The 25587-nt window shown below is 35.1% G+C and overlaps 1 protein-coding gene across 6 annotated transcripts in view; it reads left to right on the top strand.

Moving 5' to 3' along the window:
* Window positions 1-25587, top strand: part of LOC112057779 (homeotic protein antennapedia) — a 301651-nt gene that overhangs the window by 78578 nt on the left and 197486 nt on the right. For 3 of the 6 annotated variants that reach the window (XM_052883781.1, XM_052883780.1, XM_052883778.1), the window contains exon 1: window positions 20136-20547. The exons of the other annotated variants lie outside the window; for them this stretch is intronic. The gene's annotated coding sequence lies outside the window, so the exon portion shown is untranslated. Of the gene's footprint in view, window positions 1-20135; window positions 20548-25587 lie in introns of those variants that run through there. 6 annotated transcript variants of the gene reach the window in all.

Genomic DNA, 25587 nt, shown 5'->3' with positions numbered 1-25587 from the left:
CTAGATTCTATCCCCGTATTCTCACGGAAACGCGAACAATGTGAGTGCAACTGCGGGGCGTCGCCTAGTATAAAACTGGTTCTAAACTAAGAAATCAGAAGTCAGCTAAACGTTAGTAGACTTGAAGTCTACACTAACGGATGTAGTAGTCGTTCCAGCAATAACAGTTCCGGTACCGACACTCGACTCGCTTCCGTCCTCGACGAGGAAACGGCTTCCTCCCGATTGTTTATGCCTTCGACAAATATCTTTGACAAGAGATGAACATAATACTTACTACAACTTCTATTTGATCTATAAGAATTATGTTGAATATTAGATTCTGAGTTTATTTACAAAGGTTCTTAGCGTTTCCTTTGAGCTATTTATACTTGTATATCATTGCAGTTAACGAAAATATAAAAAGGAAATTCTGCAGAATGTGTTAGAAAATATGTATGTGAATAGAAGATATTTTTTATTTTTCTACATAAATTTTTGAAGATCAACTCAACCGAAGAGTTGTTGCAAAACTTGGAATAGCTCAGATTCTTAAACAATTACCTATAGACAAAACTTGTAGATTCAACTACGTATCTTATAACCTCATTATGATTGCCATCAGATGGCAATGATAATTTATTGCTATTACAATATGGAAATTGTGGCGCCTGCTGCAGTGAAAGGGCCTCGAGTGTTTTTAATCTGGCACAAAATTAATGAAGATTCCTTTATTTAATTTTAGGAGAGAGTGGTATGCTAAAAATTCCCAGTTTGCCGTACATTTCTGTTATTACGGTTTAATCCGCTTTCGTTTCGCGTGCGTGCATGTAAATCAAGTGTTTGTTTTTACATACCTAAGGGTGAATCATTTGATTTGTGGGCCGATTTTAAGCTCCTTTGAGCAAGAATAAATTATATTCAAAACCGAATGTACAACGTTGCGTTCAACGGCGATCAATACGCAATATTACACCCCATAATGGAAGACTTTTACATACCGCCCCCTAGAAAACCAATAAGAACAATAATAAATAACTCTTATCATATTTCGAGTATGCTCCTGGTCGCATCGCGAGAGATCCAAACCAATATATCACCAGGAATTTACGAGGCAAGATACGACAGGAAAATTGCAAGAATGGTGGCGCAATCTATCTTAGTTGGGTCGGTCGGGGGAGGCTGGGGTAGCTCAGGAGCGGGCGAGGGGCGACGGGGAAACTTCGAGAGGTTATTAGTCCAAGCATCTGTTGTTGAGCGGGGGCGTGATGAAACTGCTCGGGTACAAGCTAACAAATCTAATTGCTCAGTAGGCGCCCGTGTATAGTCGTAGCTGACAAATGGCCCCTCATGTGGCAGCGCGGTACACGGCAGCAATTTGTTAAACGCGCAGGTCACCGTGGGTGATTTAAGATTTTATATCAAACGTGAACTTAGTGCACACCACCGTGACAATGTTCAAACCTTAACTTTTCTATGTGACATTTTAATGCTCACTTTTATGTTCAAATGCGTCATCATGTCTCTGAATAAAATCGCTGAGCAAAACAGACGGGAAAATTTAAAGTTATTTTCTTGTTTGACTTCAGCGCTTTAAGAATAGATATAAAACTTAGCAGCTAATATAAAATATAGGTGCCAAAGAAAGCGTGAAAAAGGAATTTCAAATTACTACTTACTTATTAAGTTAGAGTTTTTTAGTATTTAGGACTGGTTGAAAGTGAAGGACTATTGACAGATTACCGTCGCATTTTTTTTTAATTTTGAGGGTTTTATTCGACAGTTTTTTTTTATTTATTAAAGGCAGGAAATGCTCTTTTACGGACTGTTATTTTGAGCTTGTTTTTGAAAATAAATACTATAGACATTTTTTCTCTTTCAAGTAGATTCCTACAGGTAAGCATATCTACGTAACTTGGATGAATGTCTATTACGAAGAATTATTAGGCTTAATATTTTTTGTATTGAAGCCCCGCCTGACGCGAGATAACGAAATACGAAAAGTTTAGTTCTACCGTGTACCTCATACAATCTTTTTATGCTTATCTTTCTGTGATTTATGACTTGTTCGGCGTCCAACAACGGGAAAGAAAGGAGGTATACAAAAGTAATTTATTTTTTACGTTTGTTTTTCTCGTCTTTCCGTGCGTGTACTGGCCAGGCAAACATGTTTTTGAAGTTGGCATTTTTGACTTGTCGCGTATGATTTACGGGTGACCCAGGGTGTGGGCGTCGCTTAACTCGATCGGTATTTCGGCTCATATTATATAAATCACTGCGTATAAATCTTGTATAAAACGTCACCTCTTTATTGAGCATGACATGAAAAGTTGTAACAAATTGCTATATAATATAATGCGCTTAATTCGTATTTCGAGGTTGATTTTCGGACAAGCGAGGTTTTACTTGTACTATTATTTATTCTGTGGTCTTACATTAAAAAAAAATATTTACTTTGTATACAGAGTGCTCGGGAGTATTACCCTTAAGACCACTTAAAAGAACCGAACTGCATAATTAATATTTTACTAACTACAAAAAAAAACTACGTTTTCATACAAAGTCATTCAAATAATACCGATTATCCATGTAACAACAAAGCGACAACGTTGCTTTTTAAAATATAAATACGTCATTATTATGGATGCGTATAAGATAGGCAGGACACATTTTAAAATCTATTTAGACAAGAAATATTATTTACACCGAAAATATGCATTTCAGAACACATGTTCCTTGAATAATTTGAATTAATTTATATTAAAGAATATAACCTAGAGTTACGGGAAATACTTCCGAGCACCCTGTATAATATGCGATTTGATGAGCAAAGCCAGCCAGCAGCATAATATCTCGTAGTGTTTAAGTCGAGCAAGCATCGATTTCCTAGTTTTATATGCCCGTTTACTAATATATTTCATTTGTTTACAGGTATGCCCAGCGACTACTTTATACGAAAAAAATTAAGTGAAAGCTGCTTGTGAGTAATTAAACCCTCATTTTACTGTTCAGGTTGAGGTCAAAGATCTATATTTGATTACTTTGTGGAGAAATAATGTTCGCTGGCGACTTTTGTACGTGATATTTAAATTAATGTAAAAGTAACTGCAGATTAGTTATGTTTTGTCATTTAAACCTCGGTTAAACTGTATGGTTTCTTTACCATTAACTGAAAACAATGTCTAGGCTTAGATCCTTTGGACTAAAAATTACATGGCTTATGTACGGTTATATGCAGGTATGGTTTTGACAGCCGCGTGGCGCAGTGGTAGATTTACAAGAGGAGGAGGTCATGGGTTCGATCTTCGGCTGGATCGATTGAGCTTTCTTAATTGGTCTAGGTCTAGCTAGTGGAAGGCTTCAGCCGTGGCTATTTACCATCCTACCGGAAAAGACGTACTGCCAAGCTATTTAGCGTTTCGGTACGATCTGTAGAAACCAAGATGGGTGTGACAACTCCTAACAAGTTAGCCCACTTCTATCTCAGGTTGCATTATCACTTACCATTAGGTGAGATTGTATTGTCAAGGGCTAACTTGTAAAAATCAGAAAAAATATGTTAAAGTCCGCTATCTTAGTAGGTAACAAAGGCTATACCTAAACTTCGTTTTTTTAGAATTGCAAAATTTTGTAAACAAATATGGCCGTATTCATTACTGACATTAGTTGTGACGTCATCCTAGGGATGGGCCGTTGATGAACTATATCGAGAATTAACTACTACTAATAGAATTTTATATCAATTGTAAAAAAATCACTTTACTTAAAAACTCACTTCTAAGTTGGCAACACTAATCACACAGTCAAAATACGCGCGATATTAACTATCTACCTTTTTCTGTTACATATTAATTAATACCTATCAAATAACATTTTTTTCACTTGTATCTGTTTGTTATAAATTAAGAGTACTAAAAAATTTAGGCAGTACTTGTTAACGCATTATCTTTTTTTAACATATAAGTACGTAACTAACTAAACAGCGCTATGAAAAAATTACTATATTCAAATTACTCAATTACGATATCGATACTGAACGGAATACATTCGATATTTACAATCGGTAAATCGTTCATTTTTAATCTGTGGTGACAATTTTACTTGGCACAACCTTAGAGAGACGAAACGTCAAATTAACATTTAAATGTAATCTGTGTGCATAATTTCGTGTTTAATTTCGTTTATTTCTAAAAATTTTGATTAAACCCTGTGTAAATTAAAAAAATGTTACGTTTGTATGATTCCCCATAGGTGGATTGTAAAGAACAAAGTGTTTGTGCGTGTTTTAATAGTTTGATGGTTCTGTAACTGTTATGAAAGTTTGGCATCGACAAAAGGGTTTGTTTATTTACCAAATAGCGCAATTCAATCTGGACATGGTATACGTTTACTTTGGGGCTAAGTAGTGATTTGTATATTGTTTAAGTTTATTTAGTTAGTTTTATATTTACTTATTTATTTATGTGATCCCTACTATTAGGTGCGTAATTAAGCCTAAGGAAGCACTAAGTTCTACACAAGTACATCACGTTATTATGAAATAACTACTTACAATAATAAATTACATGTAAAACAATTTATGGTAATTACCTACTAAACATTGTGCGAAACATTAATCACAGAAATTATATTAATAAATTATGTGCGAGATACATAATTGTCAAAGTACCTACTAAGTTACTACTCCTAACAATTTAAAATCGGTGAGATAATAACAACTAGAGATTATTGCCAATGCCTATTTCTAAAGTTAGGACGATCTCTATGCTGTTCATAAATTACTCTATACTCTATACGGATCATAAATTATCTTATAATTATGACTCCTTAGCACAAACCTAATTGTGGAAAACGAACGGTATCATACGGCACTGAAAAGAAGTACAGCCTTGCCTCGAAAAGACCTCATACGCACTGGCTAAAAGTCCATGAAAAATGGACCCACAGTGAACGGGTTAAAAAGATTTTATTTTTCTTCTTTTAGAGCCTATATCTATTTCAGTTATTTTGATTTTAACACAAAATTTGCACATGCATTAGACATTGCATTGCATTGCAAACAGAGTGCACATGCGTACGGGCGTGCTGTTTGCGGCAGCGGACGGTGAAAGGTGCGCAGAATAGGTTGCGCACAAAAACGTAACGCTTTTTTTTCATGCCGGGGGCTATATATATATGAAAAAGATTCTTAAGGAGTAATCTCCAAAAACTTCGCGTCGAATTTATAACCATTTAACCTTTTCCTTTTTTTTTGAAATCATTTAAAACAGCCTAAATCTCTAATTCTTGTGTAAAGATTAATAAATTATTCTTCCTTCCAAATTAACTAATTATTCTTTAAGATCAGTCTTACAAACTTGAAATGGATGCTTAATTAGGTACATGTATATACTAATGATTATTAGGTACATGTATATACTAATTTTGGGTTTTTTTCTGTTGAGTTGCTACACACCTACCATGTCCTATAGAGATCGTTGTGACTTGATATCACCTAGAACATCCTGATGGTATCTCTGTGCTTGGTAGGTATGAGTAAGGTCTCCTCTCCACGGTCAGCTATTATAATTTTCTCAGAATGATTGTGTGATAAACGCTGACCCTGGCTTATTTGGAAGGCATTTTGAGTATTTCAAATGACTGAGCATTAAATAATTATCAACTCTAAGTGTCGCATAGCTTATTCATAGGTTATGTCTTCGTCATTTTGACATTAAGTTAGAATATGACAAATATTACGTTTAGACTATCTGACACTTATCTGAAAGTGGTGAAACTGACCCTAAGCCCCTAAGGCTTAGGGTCAGTTTCACCACTTTATCCTGAGTTTTTTTAACTGTTTATTCTGAGTTTTTTTAACGGACGTTAAAAAAGCGTCCAAATACAACAAATGCATTCCTAAGTATATGTTCACACGACAGCGTTTTTAAAACTCGACGCTTTTTTTCGAGCAGTGTTGCATTTTCAATTTTGGGCGTTGGAAATAGACCTATAATTAACTTCATACTATATTTGAACGCTTTTTTAACATCCGTTAAAAAACCTCTCGTGCGAATGAGGGCTTAGTTCTTCATATTTTTATAAAAGTCCTATTTTCTTGTCATGATAATTTTATGGAACGAAATTGTTTAACTATATATAATCTAGGAAATCATATCGACCATATCTTGAAATGAATTAATGGTAATTTCAATCAAGTTAGAGTTGATATGAAAAGGAAAATAGTAAACTTATTTTTTAGTTTAGCAACCCTCTAGCAACTATCCAGTTATTTAAATATAATATGGATAAATTAAGCATATCTTTAAATGAAATAATTGCAATTTGATGAATTTGACCTCACGACGTTATGGACTTCTCAGCGTTGAGCCATTTTTCAATCAATTTAAATTTGGTATGAAAGGTAAAATAGTTAACTTATTTTTTTAATTCATCAACCTTATATACTACAGCCTTTCTTGATGAGTACTGTTTACCAACAAAGAAATTAGAAATGAAGGTAGAAAACGCATGTCATTTCATAACTTTTTTATTTTAAATTATGTATGGTTTGTTTATAAAATGTAATACAAAATATATTAACCACATCTAATTCTTCTAAGCTTATTAATAAAATTTATTTTCATTAATTTAAGAACAAAGTTAATTATAATTATTATTAGGTGTGAAATGACTAGTGACTTTTACCCTCATTTTTAATTTGTTTGTTTGTAAACAGTAGTCATCAAGAAAGGCTGTAGTATAAAACTGTCCAGTTATTTAAGCTGGAACTAAACCCGGGTACACAGCGCGCCTGTCACATTGGTTATATCAAAAAACTGCCCGCAGGCGATGTTTGCAAAAGTGCATGCATTATGAAGATTGCAAATCTAGCCGAGCCAAGCAGCGGGCTAACGCTCGTTGCCAAAAATCACACGATAAATAATACAGCCGGCTGCATGCATTATAGCCGTACCTTATCTTAGTGTATTTGAAGCCAAGAATTGTCCATTAAATATGCATTAAAATTACCTGTCTCGAATGAAAAATGGGCGAAATTTACGCAGGCGATTGATACATACACGCATACACGAGGAATTTGTAAGTGGAACGCAAACCCACACTTATAGCGACTTCAACATTTGCTTTGAAGTCTTAAAAATATAATGTAGCAGGTACTAGTACTAACTCTAATTCGTAACTATCATAATAAAAACTGTCTAATATAAGTAATTATGCATAGGTATGTTTTAATTATTCGAACAATCCTGATACACTACATAAATAGTGTAGTGGGCAGATAATAAATTAAAGAATATACAATGCATATACCTAAATAAAAAAAATAATAATAATTTTCGATTTTATTTTTTTCCATTTTAAACTAAATAACAACCACCTAATACAACTCAACATAAACGATCAAAACAAGTTTGTTTTCACAGAAACCAATACCGAATACATACAGAAATAACAAAGAATTGTTCATTCTGAACGCGTGAATATAGTACAACCTCCTCAATTAGATGCGTCGCGGATAATATTGTATAACTGGGAAATCTTCCAACTGACCGGTTTCATGTTATGTAAGATGGGTTTTGTGTAACGAACTATGTGATCTAATACCGTGAGATGCGATGGGAATTATTAAATTGATTTAGTATTCTATTGGATTCGGATAAATTATTAATGAAAATGTAATTTATTAATCATTTTATTGTCATGACAAATACGCAACTGTTTTTGTAAAATATAATAATATATATATTTTAGACTAAATGTGAATTTGTGATTCACATTTAGTTAAAATAATTAATAATAATTATAGACACGCACAACAATGAGTGGCTTTATCGCAAAAGAGCGATTCAGTTTCACGTCTCCGAAGATTTAAGCTCATCAATCCATCCATCAATCATTTAAATAGTGAATAGCGGATATCTTATAAATTGAGTAACCTAATCAATACATTTAAGAGGCCCTATAAATATAATATGCTAGAAATTGGATAACTAGTGATAAAAATGTGTGTTATAAAAAGATTGCCTTTTTTTCAACTTTTGGGCCAACGCTTACTTAAATCCGGGGACGTACGCCCAAAAGTTGAAAATATCCTTTATAGGTTAAGTCACTGTCATATATATATACTTTAAGCAAGCATTTTTGTATATTTTGTTAGAAATCTTCCCCCCCCCCCCCCCCCCAACTGATTTTGATACAAGGCCCCTCCAAGGCACGCTACGCCATTGATGAAATGATAAAGCCAGGTCTGATATAGAAATGTCAGTGTGATGTGAAAGCTACGTATCAATACGATGGCCACACTAAACTGATCAGCATTATGATCCCAACGATAAATAATATAGTTTCGCGTGTTCCCATGTCTCGTATACCGGACATGCCTCTCAAAGTGTCAACGTATCAGCCCACTCATTGTCAACATCATTGTCCATTGGATCTGCCAAGATTACTACGGTTTACTCCCCTACTATTGACCTTTGAATTCGACTCGCAAACAATTTCTCGAAAATGCTGCAATATTTTGTATAATGATTTTTTATTCTGTGTGTATTATTTTTAAATATCACATTATTGATAACAAAACTATCCCTTGCTTGCATCAAACAGTATTTTTTTATTTATATTCTGTGACGCATCTTTAAGCGCTCGTATTTGTCGTCAATTTGTGACGTAAATCATATCAATTGTTATTTTAGTGTTATTATGAACTAAATTGGATGCACAATAATTTTATTATCTTCCTCTCGGATAGTACAAAAATCAGCTTCATACCAACCTTTCAAATTCATTCAAATCATCTTATAGGTGGTAAGCGGTAACTTGTCTTTGTCTAATTTTTATCTATTTTTAAACGAAAAAAACAATGTTACTAAGTTTGTCAACTCAGACTTGGAACACTTTGAGAGATTGGAGATGAGATGAAATAATGTGCCTTCGCTAGCTGCCTAGCTATTAAATGGAGCTCTGTCTAATTATAATTAAGCTAGTACAAATTGATTGATATATTTTGGCTATAATAACTTGACCTTTAGGTAAATTGCAGTGCAGCTGAAACTTATTCAAACATAAACAAATCCTTTAGTCGACTTCCTCATCTTTGACGTTGGAACTTGGATCGTGAATCAATAGTAGCTCTCATTTCACGGCGCGCTGCCAAGCGTCTCGATTGTTATTCACCAACACCGCGGCGCGCATACAGTGAATACTGAATGTGGGGAATTTTCGCATACATGCCCTGTCAGGGGCATTTCATCTGGGCGTATTGACGAGTTTTTATTTTGTCACTGTCACGTCGGCATCGCGTGGGTAGCTCGCACAGTTATCCGAAAACTGTATAGTTCGATCTAATATTAGCTTCGACCGAAGCTTGTTCGATCGATCCACCTCTCATAGTTAAGCGGCGTTTGTCAAACATTGCATCTACTGTTGATACTAGATGAATATGGATGCCATTTTCTCCTAGTAAACGAATGTTCCGACCTGTATCTGAAAATTTCTTTAATTTCTATATTTCATAGCTCAATAAGACTCATCGTTCGATGATAATTCTGATGACTTTATTATCCAAAGCCGCAAGGGTTACGGATTGTATCATAGAAGCACTTTCTCTCATCGGCATCTTTTATTCATTCGGCATCCAGAATCAATCACAGTTATAATGTACTAGCTGACGCCGCGCGGTTTCACCCGTGTGGTTCCCGTTTCCGTGGGAATATGGAGATAATATATAGCTTATAGCCTTCCTCGATAAATGGGCTATCTAACAGTGAAAGAATTTTTCAAATCGGACCAGTAGTTCCTGAGATTAGCGCGTTCAATCAAACAAACAAACAAACTTTTCAGCTTTATTATATTAGTATAGATAAGGTTATATCTATGATATGTATGCCTTAGGTTAGCGGCAGCAAGCAGTGCATTTAAGATGAAAGAAATGTTCGTAGCTTAGCTGGGTCAAATTTATGAAATGATGTAGATGTTATATGGAATATTAGAAAAATTAACGTCCTTTAATAATAAACAATAAAATATGAGTATTTTGTATCAAAAGCCAGCCATCAAGCCGGACACAGGGTTATAACAAATCTCTCTCTATAGTCGTTCCTTCTTACTGAAGAGCGTGGTCCTGGTAAGATCCCAGCTTTATGCGGGTCTACGCCTTCCATCGGCTTTTGTTGGTTGCCATCGCTTCTATCGTGTAGAACTTTATCCTTCAGCTGGTCAGCCCATCGTATTGGTGAGCGGCCCCTCGGTCTTTTCCCGTCATTAATGCCTGTTATTATTAATTTCTCTAAGTTGCAGTAGATTATAACAAATACTTATATATTAATATAGATTATAATAATACGAAATACGATCGCTTAAAATTATTCGTACATAAAACAGTTTATTGTTAAAAGAGACTGAATAAAAAACTATCAAAAATAAACCTGTCTATCGACAGCAGTTAGATACGAAATCGCAAATATATTCGAGCAACAAAAATGTCTCTCAATGTCGACGAACGAATAACGATTTCTAGGAATGGTTGGAATATATGGGGCTTATGGGTTTTGCCTACATGACAACAGTTATCATGGGAATGTTCTGTTGTATCCGGTCTTAGGGGATTTTCGGTCATTTGTCGTAGGCTACAAAATAGCAAACTAAATAATATGAAACTACATACAACATAGTTTGAATTTATTTATAGTTAGGTACTTGTATTTTTCATGAACACCAAAACTATATCGGATCGTAAATTTTTGAGAAAATAATGAATCTAAATATAATCAGCATCATCCGTCATTAACAGCCGATGGACGCTCTGCCCTGGACTGGACATAGGTTTTCCATCGCCACGGTTTCAAGCTTGCAGCACCCAGCGACTCCCTGATGCAACCCGCTTGATGCTCTTAGTCCAATTGTGAGTGAGGGATCGACTATCATTGCAAATTCCTTCATTCATTGGCGCGGTATCGACTGGTGAAGTCTACGCTCCGACCTACTCGTGCCCATATTCAAGACCCCGAGTCCTTTCAACTAGAACTGCAGAACCACTTTGATTGCCTAGCAAATTGCGAAACTGTGGACGATCTGAACAACAGGTTCGTGGAAACTGTCCATTCCGTTGGGTCTAAGTTCTATAATCTAAAGTCTGAGAATTTTTTGGTTCTTTTCGTACGGTGGGTCACCGTACGAAAAGAACCAAAAAATTCTCAGACCATACACTTAAACTCATGGAAGAGAGGCAAGAAATGAGATTACAGTCTTCAGCAGATGCGTCAAATTACCGACTGATCAGTAGACAGATCTCTAAGTCGCAAACCAGCGACTTGCGAAACTTCAATACCGAGCGGATCAAAAATGCGATTGAAAACAATCGAGGCTCAAAAGTTTTCGCCAGAGATCTGTCTATTGGACAGACGCAGCTGACGCGTTTGAAGACCGAGCACGGTAATCTGATTTCTTCCAAGCCCGAGTTATTAAGTGAGGTCGAGAAGTTCTATGGACAGCTATACACGACTACTCAGCAGCCTGTTGACAACTTGACTAAAGACCCCAGAGCCAAGTTGACCCGACACTATACCGAAGATATCCCGGACGTCAGTCTATACGAGATTAGTGTGGCTCTCAAACAACTGAAGAACAATAAGGCGCCAGGTGAGGACGGAATCACAGCAGAACTCCTGAAAGCGGGTGGAAAACCGATACTTAAAGTCCTTCAGCGATTGTTCAATTCCGTCATTCACGAGGGCACGACGCCTGAGGCGTGGCATAGGAGCGTGGTGGTTCTGTTCTTCAAAAAAGGTGACAACACCTTGCTGAAGAATTACAGACCCATCTCGCTGCTAAGCCACGTTTACAAATTGTTCTCGAGAGTCATTACGAATCGTCTCGCTAATAGGTTCGACGACTTCCAGCCTCCCGAAGAAGCCGGTTTCCGAAAAGGCTTTAGTACCATAGACCACATCCATACGCTGCGGCAGGTTATACAGAAGACTCACGAGTATAACCAGCCACTATGCTTAGCGTTTGTGGACTATGAGAAAGCCTTTGATTCGGTGGAAACCTGGGCTGTGCTAAGGTCATTGCAGAGATGCCGAATTGATTACAGGTATATCCAAGCGTTGAAGTGCTTGTACGAAAACGCCACTATGTCAGTCCGTATTCAGGATCAGACTACGAGGCCAATCCAGTTGCAGCGAGGAGTGCGTCAGGGAGATGTGATCTCTCCGAAGCTATTTACCGCCGCACTGGAAGACGTCTTTAAGCTTCTGGACTGGGGCGGACTTGGCATCAACATCAATGGCGAGTACATCACTCAACTGCGGTTCGCGGATGATGTAGTCATCATGGCACAGACTCTGGATGACCTTAGTACCATGCTCAATGACCTCAGCAGCGTTTCACAACAGGTGGGTCTGAAAATGAACATGGCCAAAACAAAAATAATGTGTAATGCTCATGTATCGCTCCACCCAATTATAGTTGAGAACGCTGCACTCGAAATTGTAGACGAATACATATACCTAGGACATATGATCCAGTTAGGTAGGTCCAATTTCGAGAAAGAGGTGAACCGTCGAATCCAACTCGGCTGGGCTGCATTCGGGAAACTTCGCGACATCTTTTCGTCCGAAATTCCGCAGTGCCTGAAGACAAAAGTCTTCGAACAGTGCGTGTTGCCAGTGATGACCTATGGTTCCGAGACTTGGTCGCTAACTATGGGCCTGATAAGAAGGCTCAGAGTCACACAGCGGGCGATGGAACGAGCTATGTTAGGAGTATCTCTGCGTGATCGAATCAGAAATGAGGAGATCCGCAGAAGAACCAAAGTCACAGACATAGCTCAACGAGTTGCGAAGCTGAAGTGGCAATGGGCGGGGCACATAGTTCGAAGAGCCGATGGACGTTGGGGTCCCAAAGTGCTGGAATGGCGACCCCGCACTAGTAAGCGCAGTGTTGGCCGACCCCCCACCAGGTGGACTGACGACATCAAGCGAGTCGCAGGGATTCGCTGGATGCAGATGGCTCAATATCGTGATGTTTGGAAGTCCCTACAAAAGGCCTATGTCCTGCAGTGGACGTCCATCGGCTGATATGATGATGATGATGATGATGACATACAAACGTACAATTTATAGACGACAACGACGACCTTGTTCTGAAAACTAAAAAAAGTATTGAGTACATACTTAATTCTCAATTGATTTTATTCCACACATATGCTACAATCTAGAATCAAGTCTCAAGCTGTCCCCTATTAGCTTTGGATATCAAGCAGCCCCAAGTTGTCTCAACCCACTGCCAGTACTTTAACACATGAATGAGAGCGCTATTGAGTACAGAACACGGACAAACTGACAGACGCGCCCGTTCCCATGTTAGAAAACACAAGTGCCGAACGTCACATGGCATGCACTTGAATAGATACATCTTGATACAACAGCCTTTAATGTAAGCCGAAACGTTACATACAAATAAATCTACTTATAATACGTACTAGAGAGTATTTAGTTTTATTCCAATATCTAGTAATTAACAAGTCCTTAAGAGTGTGCAATATGTAATTTGGTGGTTACATATGGTTCTGGATCTCAGATTCTGGAAAAGTTAGGAGCCTGATATTTGGGTAAATGATATTTCAAAGTGTTAGCTTCGTTATGACTATACAAAATACACAATTTGTAAAACTTTTCTCGATAGTTTATTTTTTTTGAAAATACATGTTTTGCTCACATTTTGCTTCCAATCTCAGGAAAAGCAAACTTGTTTTCTTAAATTTTTGTTTTGTATAGAAAAATAGGTGGGCCATTTTGTTTTTCGTTATGTTGTTTAATTTACTTGCAATTAGGTAAAAATGGTTTTGGCGCTCACGTCATAAAATTTGCGCGCGCGTCAATCGCTCCGTGCTTTTCACACACGTGAAAGTCAAAATTCGGCGTCTCGTTTGCGCTTCGAATTTTATCCATATCGTAACGACGCGCTGCGCGCTCTTAAACTTTTTTCACTGTACAGATTTTATTAACATGCATGTGTAAGAAATCCATTTGTTATTTTTTTTTTTTGTTATATTAAATTTTCAATGATAAGTTAGCCCTTGATCTTACCAGTAGACCTAACATGCGACTTACGACATTACGACATGGAGGAATCTCGAAACTGTTTTGAGAGTAAGCCATTAAGTAACTGTTTATGCTTCAATATATAAAAAAAATCTATAAAACATTTAATAAACTATTGTAAAGCTTTCTTTCACACAAAGTCACGGGCACCTGGTAGTCAAGGTACATCATACCGTATCGATGTTTTAAAATTACAATCGTGACTTTCCTCTGTTGAAAGCTTACGGCTATGTTTTATTTAAAGCAAGGCGCGAGGATCGTAAATCATTACCTGTCTTTCAGTACGATTGTTCGATTATATTTTAAAGAATAAATCGTAACAGAATCGAGCCTAATTGCGCTTCGTGTTGTCAAGAGCCGTAACTGGCAAATGACCGTGACTTTGCGCGGTTATTAAATTAATATTAAATAATATTTATATAGTGTAACAATACTAAAATCTAGAGTAGGTACAGTAACTGTATTAGTTAATAATACCTTTTAGTTATTTACAATGGTTAATTCATTGATAAAAAGAAAATTAAGGAAATCGTACTAAATCGTATCTTATTCAACATCTATACCTACTAATATTATAAAGCAGAAGAGTTTGTTTGTTTGTATGATTAAACGCGCTAATCTCAGGAACTACTGGACCGATTTGAAAAATTATTTCAGTGTTAGATAGCCCATTTATCGAGGAAGGCTATAGGCTATATAATATCCCCGTATTCATACGTGAACCAAGCGGGTGAAACCGCGCGGCGTCAGCTAGTTCTTTATAAGTTTCGTAAGCCATTCACACGATTGAAACGAAGTATCATCCAACTGTGTAAGTTACTTATTTATAGTTTTCATGTAGGTTCATAATAAATATCAATTGATCCAATGCTAACATACATGAACATGAGGTACTGTCAGAGAATTTCCAATATAATTTCTATTAAATTTCAATATTTTAATTAATCATTCGTTTTGTGATTTTGATAAACATTGTATCATGTTGTTCTATAAGTGGGTAACATTGCAAGAACTTTCTTTTAATATTTTTACTTGATTAGTAGGTAGAGAAACATTTACAGCCGTTGGCTTAGGTTCTCATCACTGAAGTGTCACAATTATTTTCATCAGTAAAGAGATCTAAAACTGCCATTTCTTTTAAAACAAAGTGGTCTATTACCTACTTTGTGATAATAACTTCATATTTATAAAGCTCTCTACTAGTTTTATAGGCTTAGTTAGATGAAGTATTGTCTAATTAACATCCAGTGCCCTATATATTATTTTAGTAAAGTTCTAATAGAATACAAAACAACGAAATATAACTAATTGAGAAAATAAATAAAGAACTAATAGTTTACAGTCTAGCCGTACTTTTTACTTAAGATTTCACAAACATAAAATCTTTCCCTTTTTATATACGTAAAGGAACCTGTTCAATTTACTCAACTTGTACAAAATTTACAGTTGTAAGTATTTTGTCTCGTAAAAAAAATTGTAACACCATTTATAATTGAAATGTGAGAGAAACTCGAGGGCAGTAATTATAATAAGCACGAAATGGAACGCAATTAATCTCATTTGTTCTGCCGCTGTTATTATCGTCGGAATTAGTTGAAACTCGTTTTTGGGACGTAAGAAGTTGATCTCGGACTGTCCTGTCCGGAATCAGATTCAGGGAAGTGCAAAAGCAGACGCGAACACAATCGCTTATTAATGTACCGTCAGCAAAACATCGCATGAATCGAAGCCTCATCAACCCCACGAAATTCACAATTCAGAATTATTCATGCTTCTGTTGCTTGCTTGCCTCCGTTCGGATTATAAAAATTATTAATTGCGGCGAATTTTGTTTATTGCAGTTAAAAATTTTGTTTATTTTAATAATTAATACCTACGCCGTCTGAGAAGTGAGTCCAAGCTTTAATGTCTTCATCAATAACTGATAATTTATGTACAGCACGATCGGTACAAGACAAAATTGCGGCCGCCGGCTCCCCTTTGTAATCAGTGCAGAATTATAAAGCCATTGCAACACCGCGGGCCCTGTTCCTTGAGTTATTAAGAAAGTTATATCTCAATGGAGTTATTCGACGAACGATTCCAACTCGCTCCGTATGCAAGATTCTGTGAAATGCACGTGCTTCAAGTTCGGTTAAGGGATGTGAACATTTCGAAAATTTTGTGACTTTTAAAATTTTCTCACTCTTCGCTTTTAAGAAAAGATTTATTTATATCTACTACAAGAACTAAATTTGACATATATTTTGTTATCATAGAACGATTAGGATATTACTCTGATTTCTTCGTTTCTTTCTTGTTTTTTTTATTCAATGACAATTTAGCTCTTGACTGCGATCTCACGTAGACGCAAAAACTACTTCACATTGAGAAATGATTAACTCACTAACTATGCACGTTGTCACTATTTTTGACGTAAAAATGTCATCCGGTGCTTTCTGTTGGATATCACAGGTAAATGACATTTTGTCAATAGATTTTATGTTTATTCTAATGCCTTGATAAGACTAAAATAGAGAATAGGCCAGGAGGTTTTCTAAATAAAAATTATTCTTGTACTTTTATGTATTTTATATTTATTCTACAGAACTACAAAGTCACTTTTGTTACTCGGCTCTTTAAAGAGAATAAAAAAACAATTATTCTTAGTTACCTTTATTTACAAAAAGCATTTACTGTTCCTTGGATAAAAGTAAATTTTTGTTAGTTGTCAACGATTTATTGTCAACGCGATCGAAGTCAACGATGAAAACTACGTCGACACCTGTTAGAATTTGACACTTCCACGTTAAATTACCACAAATCCTCACAAACGATGCTATTTGTCGCCAAGGGCCTAGCAACAACTAGTAATACTCTATCACTATGCGGTGGATCGTCATTAATGATCGTATTATCGATTAGTTACATAACAATACACATAAAACACCCGCTAATCCACTGAACGCTGTTAAAACAGATGTGCACACTTCTCAGTCGGAATATATTTACCCAGACGCAATAGATTGATGTATATCATTAACCAAAGCCATGCCTCTTATTTACAACGCCAGCACTTGAGATTTTCGGTGGCTATTTTTAACGACCTCTTTTATTAGTTTTAAAAAAGGCTGTTTAGATTACAGCCGCGTTCGAGGGTTAGTGGCTTATTGGTATTTGAAATATTAGGTGGGAGGAATGGCACTCCTACAGTATTAATAGCTTTATGGAGTATAGTTATCTGATCATATTATATTTTACGATTATTGGTTACGTGTAGTTTTGTATTCGGTAAGTGATAGTCTATTTTGTTTTATTCAATTAGGTAGATGCTTATCATATCTGTGTGACTGCATTATTTATTTTAATTGTTATAAAAAGTATGTAACTATTATTATAATTACAATTTATCGTCGTTATCAACCCATATACGACTCACTGCTACTCGTCTGCTGCTGTCCACCACGCTGGCCCAATGCGGATTGGCAGACTTCACACACGCAGAGAATTAAGGAATTCTCTGGTATGCAGGTTTCCTCACGATGTTTTCCTTCACCGATTGGGACACGTGATATTTAATTTCTTAAAATGCACACAACTGAGAAGTTGGAGGGTCATGCCCCGGACCGGATTCGAACGCACACCCTCCGAAATCGGAGGCAGAGGTCATATTCACTAGACTATCACGATTAGGGACAATTATTACAATTTATATACTAATTTCATGATAATTAAATGTAACTTCAGCATAAAGAAGGTTTTCTAAAATATAATGTAATGTGATGTTTCTTTCCTTTACTAACTTGAGTTTTTCTTTCATTTAAGTTTCCTTTAACCGATACAATTTCATCTACAACGTGAGAAGTATTAAAATCTGTATCAAAATTAGATAACATCCAGCACTTAACCCTACAATTATTAATATCTTTATTAAAATCGATTTCATTAATTACGGATATAAATCGATTAACAACTCGCGCATCGTTTTCGCCAAATAAAACATCTAAACTGCTCATACAGAAATAACAAAACCCGTTCCCGTAATATCTTCATCAAGAAATGTATTGGATCGATTATACCCCGACGCGGTTTATGTTGGATATCCTTACATAATTGTGTATGTATAAATATTTGGACTGCAGGAATGTATTTATGTGGAAATCAGTTATGTAACATTTTTGCTTTATACTACCTAATATCACTAATACTATTAGATTATTAAACTGATATTGTTATGTTTGGTTATTCTATGACTTTTAAATGTGTAATTTAATCTTATCTACTTTCTGTTTACTTATGAATATGAGAAATACTTCTACTAAATCAGTTATGCAAGATTTTCGCTTTAATTTGTCTTTTATCACTAATTTTAAACTGATTATTAAACTGATATTGATATTTTTGTTTACTCTGTGACTTTTATAATTCATATGTACGTATATGATTTGTTTTTTGTGGAACTATTAGACAAAATATCTACCAAATTGTTTTTCATTTTATATCAGTTATTATATCATAAGTATACTCGTATTAATTGACGGTAAAATAAAATTTAAATTGTATTTATGCTTCTTTAGTTTTGTTCGATTAGTCATAATGATAAATAATTTTAATACGCTGCTGTGTCTCTCTAGTTAATGCACGATTAAAGATAATATTTCATACTCAATACAAAAACGATAATTTTATTTTACATTCATACGCAATCTACATCCAATACTCGAAACAAATAAAAAGTTGTAACACATTTTAAAACGTTCCTCTCAGTCGCGCAGTTTGTCATTTAGCACCCTTATCGATACGCTGCCAGATAGCTCCATGTTTATGTCTTTTAAATTAAATTGCTTGTGTTGATTATCGTGACACTCCTTTTTATACATTCTCAAATTTATATCCTCCGAAATGCGGTCCTCCGTTTTCGAACAATACATCACACGCCTCTTATTTACCGTGCGACCATTTGTTTAGTTGTTTTGAACATTATTTACAAGTCTATCGTCGCGGAATAAAAACAGAACGATCGATCTGATATGAAGACACATCGCGCAATCATAACAAAAGATTGAAGCGTGTAACGCCCACGAAGCCGTAATAAAATTATATTCTCATAAAAATCAATATAAACACCATAACATTCTATAAACGACACCGCGAACATAACGTCTTCATTAGCTCCACGACCTCCCGATTGCGGGGACTCGATGCAATTTTGTATCGAGTCGAGATGACGTCGAGTTAGTAATTTGCGTTGCTCAGGCCGGTATGAAGACCTGTATTCTGACAGCGTCTGATAATTTCTGAACAATTTTCGAACTTTTCGCTTAGACAATTCGCGTTTAAAGAGTAGAGGTGCATCAGCTTTTGAAAATAAGAGGCTTTCGAGTAGATACTTTGTAATTCATTTATTGACTCTTTATGTCTTAAAATATTTTTTTTTGGTTTTACTACTTTTGTAAAATGTCCATTCGATCATATTTAAAACTGGACAATTTTTGTAAATATAAAAAATGTACTTTTTGTTACAAAAAGTATACTCAAAACCGCAACACTATTCTTTTCTTTTTAACCTGTTGTTATTGATGCTATTATTTCTATAATTTTTTTTTCATAAAAGTTACCTTAATTTTCCATATTTCGGGGAACATAATTGCGCAACCTGCGTCCGAGAGATCAGTATTCGTACAGTATGATTTATAGTTTGGGGCTAGTTAATTGTGTTTCCCTTCTAAAAAATGCTATGCATTATCTCCCGGCGGCCGACAGGTAACAAATCTTGCTTTTCAAATATTATTACTCATCGCATTCGATTTGGGAGCGAGCGCTACGAAAGCTATATCACCACCTACTCGGTATCCCGCGGCTCACAATATTCTTTGGTCCCCAAACTTTAATCAAATGCGACACACATTCGTCTAGCCGTCTCCCTCGCACGCACGTTGTTTAGACGCGTTTAGAATATCGCCGTCTCGTGCCCCACTAAAATAGACTTTGCCCAAGCGCACTACTCGTGTCAAAAGTTTTGTGTAGTAATGGCTTACGAAATTTTCCCCTACCTCGTGACTTTTTTGTACAGTCGAGTTAGTGTGTTGGGGTCGTAGAGTTGTGTTAGAAAAAAAATTGTATAGTCTCGATATCGTGATAATGGAATAGGGTTTTGTATACTTCTCGTCGGATGCGGTCTCTGCGCTAGGTGCGTTCCGAACTCTGTTATTGTATGGACAACAGTGTCAGTTGTAAATAAGGATTTGTATAGACCAAACGTATCGAACAAGTGAATGAGTTCGCAGCTTTATTGCTATTAATTGATATTTGATATTAATTACGCGAAGCAAATTTTAAGTGATCCAATAAGAAACCGGGACATAGAATTCGTGCAGTCTGTGATAACGAAGAGTAATTATTATTTATTAGTGTGTTAGTGTCGTCATTAATTATATAAGTGGTTTACGAGTATATACAGCTTTAAAAGGATTTCATTAACACTGTAAGTTTTTATTTATCATTATTTACTGAATATAATTGGATACTATACATATAGTGATAAAATTAAACTTAATTACATTGATTAGTTTCATAACAGTTGCCTATTAATTGATAGAAGAATTTTATAATAAAATTTTACAGGTAACTTACCAAGCTATATCATGTTATTATTATTAGAAAGTTATCACTTTAAAAAAATCAGTATGTTTTCAACTGAAAACTATTTTGTAAATTTTTGTGGAAAACTTACCTAATGTTTGGCATATCTAAATAAACATTAAGTGTTTTAAATGGTGATTTAAAATTTTTTATATCAATAACGTAATAAAAACCATCTTCGCGGCTAAATTCAAACTCTTAAAAGATCGACTTGGAATGTATCAAGATAAAGGATGTCATCCAGAATCTTGGACCTTAAAGCAAAATCAAACTTACATTGAGATGATGCGCTGAAAATTGGACCTTAATCTCGATTATTAGGATTCAAATTTCAGTAGCCAGCTACAAAGGTCGATTTAAGTTTTTTCGACGAAGGATCGGGACCAACGTTTTGACCTAGCTTTTGGAATTCATAAAATAAAAGCCGCGTTCAATATGTAGCGTCATTCCACGAAATCTGGCTTAGTTTTATTTTGATACGCGACGTATTAAAAGGTTTTGCCCCTACCTCCTTCGTGGATAGACGTTATTTAATTTTGAATTAATAATTTTTAAAGTCAAAAGCTGCATGTTTTAGAGACCGGACTATAAGCTCAAAGTTCTAAAGTTCGATATCGAAGTTGGACTATTGTAGTTTCCTCTACTGAACTAGCAAATTTTTATAAAGCTGATGAGTTTGTTTGGTTGAACGAGCTAATCTCAAAAACAACTGGTTCGAATTGAAAAAAATTTTTTAGTGGTCGATAGCCAATTAATTGTAGAAGGCTTTAGGTTATATATCATAAGACTATATAGGTATTTACGCAATAATTATAGACAAATGAAATCGCGGAGCTCAAGTAATGATTTATTCACGACTATTGCAATAGCTTTTCTTCTTTCTTACTTAACATTTTAAAACCTAATATTTTCGTGTTTTATAGACATATAATTAAAAAATCAACGAAGGCGTTTTAGAGCTCTGTTATTTAGTATAAACAAATTGTCGCAATAAACTTTATAATGGGTAGATACTCGTAATTATGTAAGTCTTATATCTCGGTTTATAGGTGGAGTAATAGTCGGATTTGATTAGATACTTAATAACCTTCACATTAAATACTATGTAAGTATTTAGGTGAGTAGAGTAGTATTTTATTGCACATTAAGTTTGAAAGATTGTTATAATAAAGTAGATGATTACTTAGGTAGGTACAATATAAAAAATACTTAGTCTTCGAGCGTAAATCATTGTATGAGCAAACTCGATCGAGATTTTGTTATACTTAGGTAGGTACACCGTAAAGAAAACTAATTTTATTAATTAATTAAACTAATTAATTGCAGAAATATATTCATTACATGCATATGATAAATACTCGTAATTACTTACCCATTACAACTGTATCTACCTATTTAACAACTAGAGTTATATAAACTATCAATTTATTTATTTAATGACCGACTTAAAAAGTATAAAAGTTAGAAGTGATTGGGACTGACGGATTTCCAAGGAGAGGCTGTATGTATTCGGTACGTATACCTATAGAGATTTGAGAAAAACAAAAAGCTGCACAATACTCGCGCCGCCTGAACTGAATTCAGTGCTTTTATCACTTGGGTATTTTTGTCAGCGACTTCCTCAGATAGCGGGGGCTTTCTCAGCCGCGAAGGAAATGAAATTCTTATCGTTCCTTCGTAGAAAGAAGCTCACTTCTTTCAGTTATCCGCAGGAAATATATAGGGGGTGTTCCCGCTTCGCTCGCTATAACCAACATCTGATTGCTAAAAGGAATCACGGAAGAATATCTCGCTCAATCTAAATAATGTATCCTGGTGAACGGTTTCGGGATTCTTTTGCAGATTTTTTTTTTACTGGCGTGTTGTTTGTGCACTTAATACTTACCAAGTAAATATCACTAACAATAATGAATAGAGGGCGATATTTTTTTCAGATATTTAGTCATCAGAAACTTAATGAAATGCTTTACCATACTATACTCGAAAAGTTTCTATTCTGACCTTACCTCAATAGGCAATATTATAAAAAGTTAATGTGGTGAGTAAATTAAAAAAAAAACAATAAAAATATCTGTTTTAATAAGTCAATAGAATTATTACCAAACTAAATAGAATAGGTTTTTTTCTAAAAACTTTTGTTTATTTCTGTAAATTATATCATTAAATAAGTTATAAGTCAGTTGAAAAAAATTAAAAAAGTTCAAAAAAAACACTCTGTTTACAAATTCTAATTTCTTATGTTACTTTTATTATCAAATACAAAATCAATTTGTTATTACTAAGACTATTAATATTAATTTAGAAACATTCAGCCAAGCCTATTTAATACTATTTATAGAACGGGCCCTAATCTTTTTCATAATCGGCTTTTGCGCGCGGCGGGAAATTGAACAATTTCCTTTTTTTTTATTTCATAATGCACATCGCGATTATGCATATTCACGTTGCGGTTTAACGTTCAGAAATCAGAGGACGCGTTCAAAAACTTTCAACAATGATGTCCCCTTTTTCATCCTGACGCTACACAAAATTTACGATCGGGCCGCGCGAGCGAACACTGCGTGCCTGATGTTTCTAAAAATGTGTCAAACTTTTTACAAAGTTCTTTCATTTAGCTGCGTCCGGCCTTCCACTGTAGCCTTGCGAGAGTTTTTTTCACGACTATGCATTGTTTATTTTTTAGTAGACCGCTATTGAAATGTCTTCCAGATAACAGAATTTGAGTGACGCAAAAACTGGGCAACGAGTTCGGATAATGAAATTTCTCCGTTTTCAAACTGTCCGATGTCTATTGTATATAAAGTACTTTTTTAAATCTCACAGCTTGAGTTCGTTTGCCTTAGGCCACCTTTCCACTGTTGTTTTTAAAGGTACTTGGCTGTATCTACTGAGTAGATACCAAGAATTGTGAAGTGTTTTCCATTGAAGCGATGCGAAAGCGATGAAGCGAGAAAATTGCAACCGATCGCTAAGTTATGTAGCCCTGGTATAAGGTAATTTTCCACATACCAATAGGTACTTGCGTATAATATTGCTTACTATTTATTGGCTAAATAACGCAACGATAATTTCTTAAAACTTAGTGACGATTCCTTTTTTTTTTTAATTTTACTAATAAGCTATATTACCTATACAAACTTAGGTTAACTTAGTCTTTTCCACCTAAAGTAAGCTTGTTAGCCCAAAAAATTTAATAATTCTAATGTTCGATTTCAACAACTTTCTAAGTATCTTTATTTTGAGATTTTCTACTCCTTTGTTGAGTAGATAATATATTTGCTCTACAAAAAGTTTCCCGAGTATTTTATTATCGAGTAGGTATAAGAAAGCATACAAGGAAGAAAAATAAAAAAAAAACTAGTTTGAAATCGGTAAGTATATTCGGTATCCTACCTACTCGCTCCTTTACCTATGATACCTAACTATGGCATGAAATACCTATGGAAATAAAATAAATATTTATTAAGTACTAAATAGTTGGGTAAGTATTGTATCAGTGGTGGCAACTCGTTTCTATACTCAAAGATAATATTCAAATTGCCATTGAAATATTCACCCATTTTTATTTATCAGCGTGCACAAGGCCTATTTTGCATAATCGGTTTATTTTAAAATAAAATGTCCCTTCTGAATCGATTAGGACGCGGCCACACTGAAGACTTTATCGGCAGCGCGTTTACTCTGAAAGATGAATGGTTCAAAAAAACTAAAGATGTATTTTTGGTTCTCATAGAACAAATACGGAAAATAGATCTTCAGTTTCTTAATTTATCTTTTTATACTTTTATCTCAACGTATTTTACCTATTTATTTTTAAATGGCAACTTAGATAGGTACTTAGTTTAAATACATAGTTATTTATTAGTAGAATGATGGTACACATAATAATGGCAAAATTGGCATGGTTGTATATTTTTAGCCTGTACCTAACTAAGCTATGAAATAAGTGAATGTAATTTATTTGAAACAATAAATAATTATCATCCAAGATGCAAATCAAAGGCATTGCATCAGATTGTGTTGGTGGTGTGGGTTTATTGTGACACGGTAACCTGATTGTAAGCGGAAATTAAAAAAAATCATAATGTGAGTGAGATTTAATATTGCTGCTTAATAGTTTCTGTAGCGATGTTTGTATAACTCGAGTGTGCGTTTCGAATTTGTCTCTCTATCTTTAATATGGATGTTAGATAGTGGTGTGCACTTCATAGTTGAAGAACTTATATTGGAGAAGGAATTTCCGTTTTAAACAATTTCTACCCTGGTTAAAAACCTTGTGCACGTCACTGGTGTTAGACACAAGGAGATAGATACAAATTCGAGTCACACACGGTTTTAAGACATCGTTGCAGAATAAATCTACTGTCCTTTGTTCGTCTGTACATAGCCTTAGCAGCGGCGAGCCTAAACCGGTTGAATTAGGTTTTGTCGGTTCTTCTTCAAGCCACGAGTATGCTCGCGCACTGGAAACGGGATATTATTAGGTTTCACTCGTACTTCGATATCTTTGAAGTTTATTTGACGTAACAATGATAGCGGAATTAATATACTGCGTATTGGAGATTGCGGGATATAGCGTTTAATTCGTATTATATACGTTATCGTTGAGAAACTTGTTAATGGTTTTTATATTATTTAACAAGTAATTATGATGTCATGTGATGTTAAAGAAGCAGTCCATGATGGTATGCTAGCAGGAAAGTTGAAAGACTTATTTACATCATACTTTAAGATCCCTTGGGTAATGGTTTTAGGAAGTCGGCCTCAAAAATGAGGAATGTTGGTTAAGATCCTACATCGGGCTCATAAAGTATTGTCGTATAGGTATTTACTTATTTAAACGTTTAAATTTTTTTATGAAATCCTACCATCTCCTTTAGGA

Source organism: Bicyclus anynana, chromosome 10, assembly GCF_947172395.1.
Source record: "Bicyclus anynana chromosome 10, ilBicAnyn1.1, whole genome shotgun sequence".
NCBI lineage: Eukaryota > Metazoa > Arthropoda > Insecta > Lepidoptera > Nymphalidae > Bicyclus > Bicyclus anynana.
Note: the sequence above shows the minus strand (reverse complement) of the source record. Positions and strands in the feature narration are given on the sequence as shown.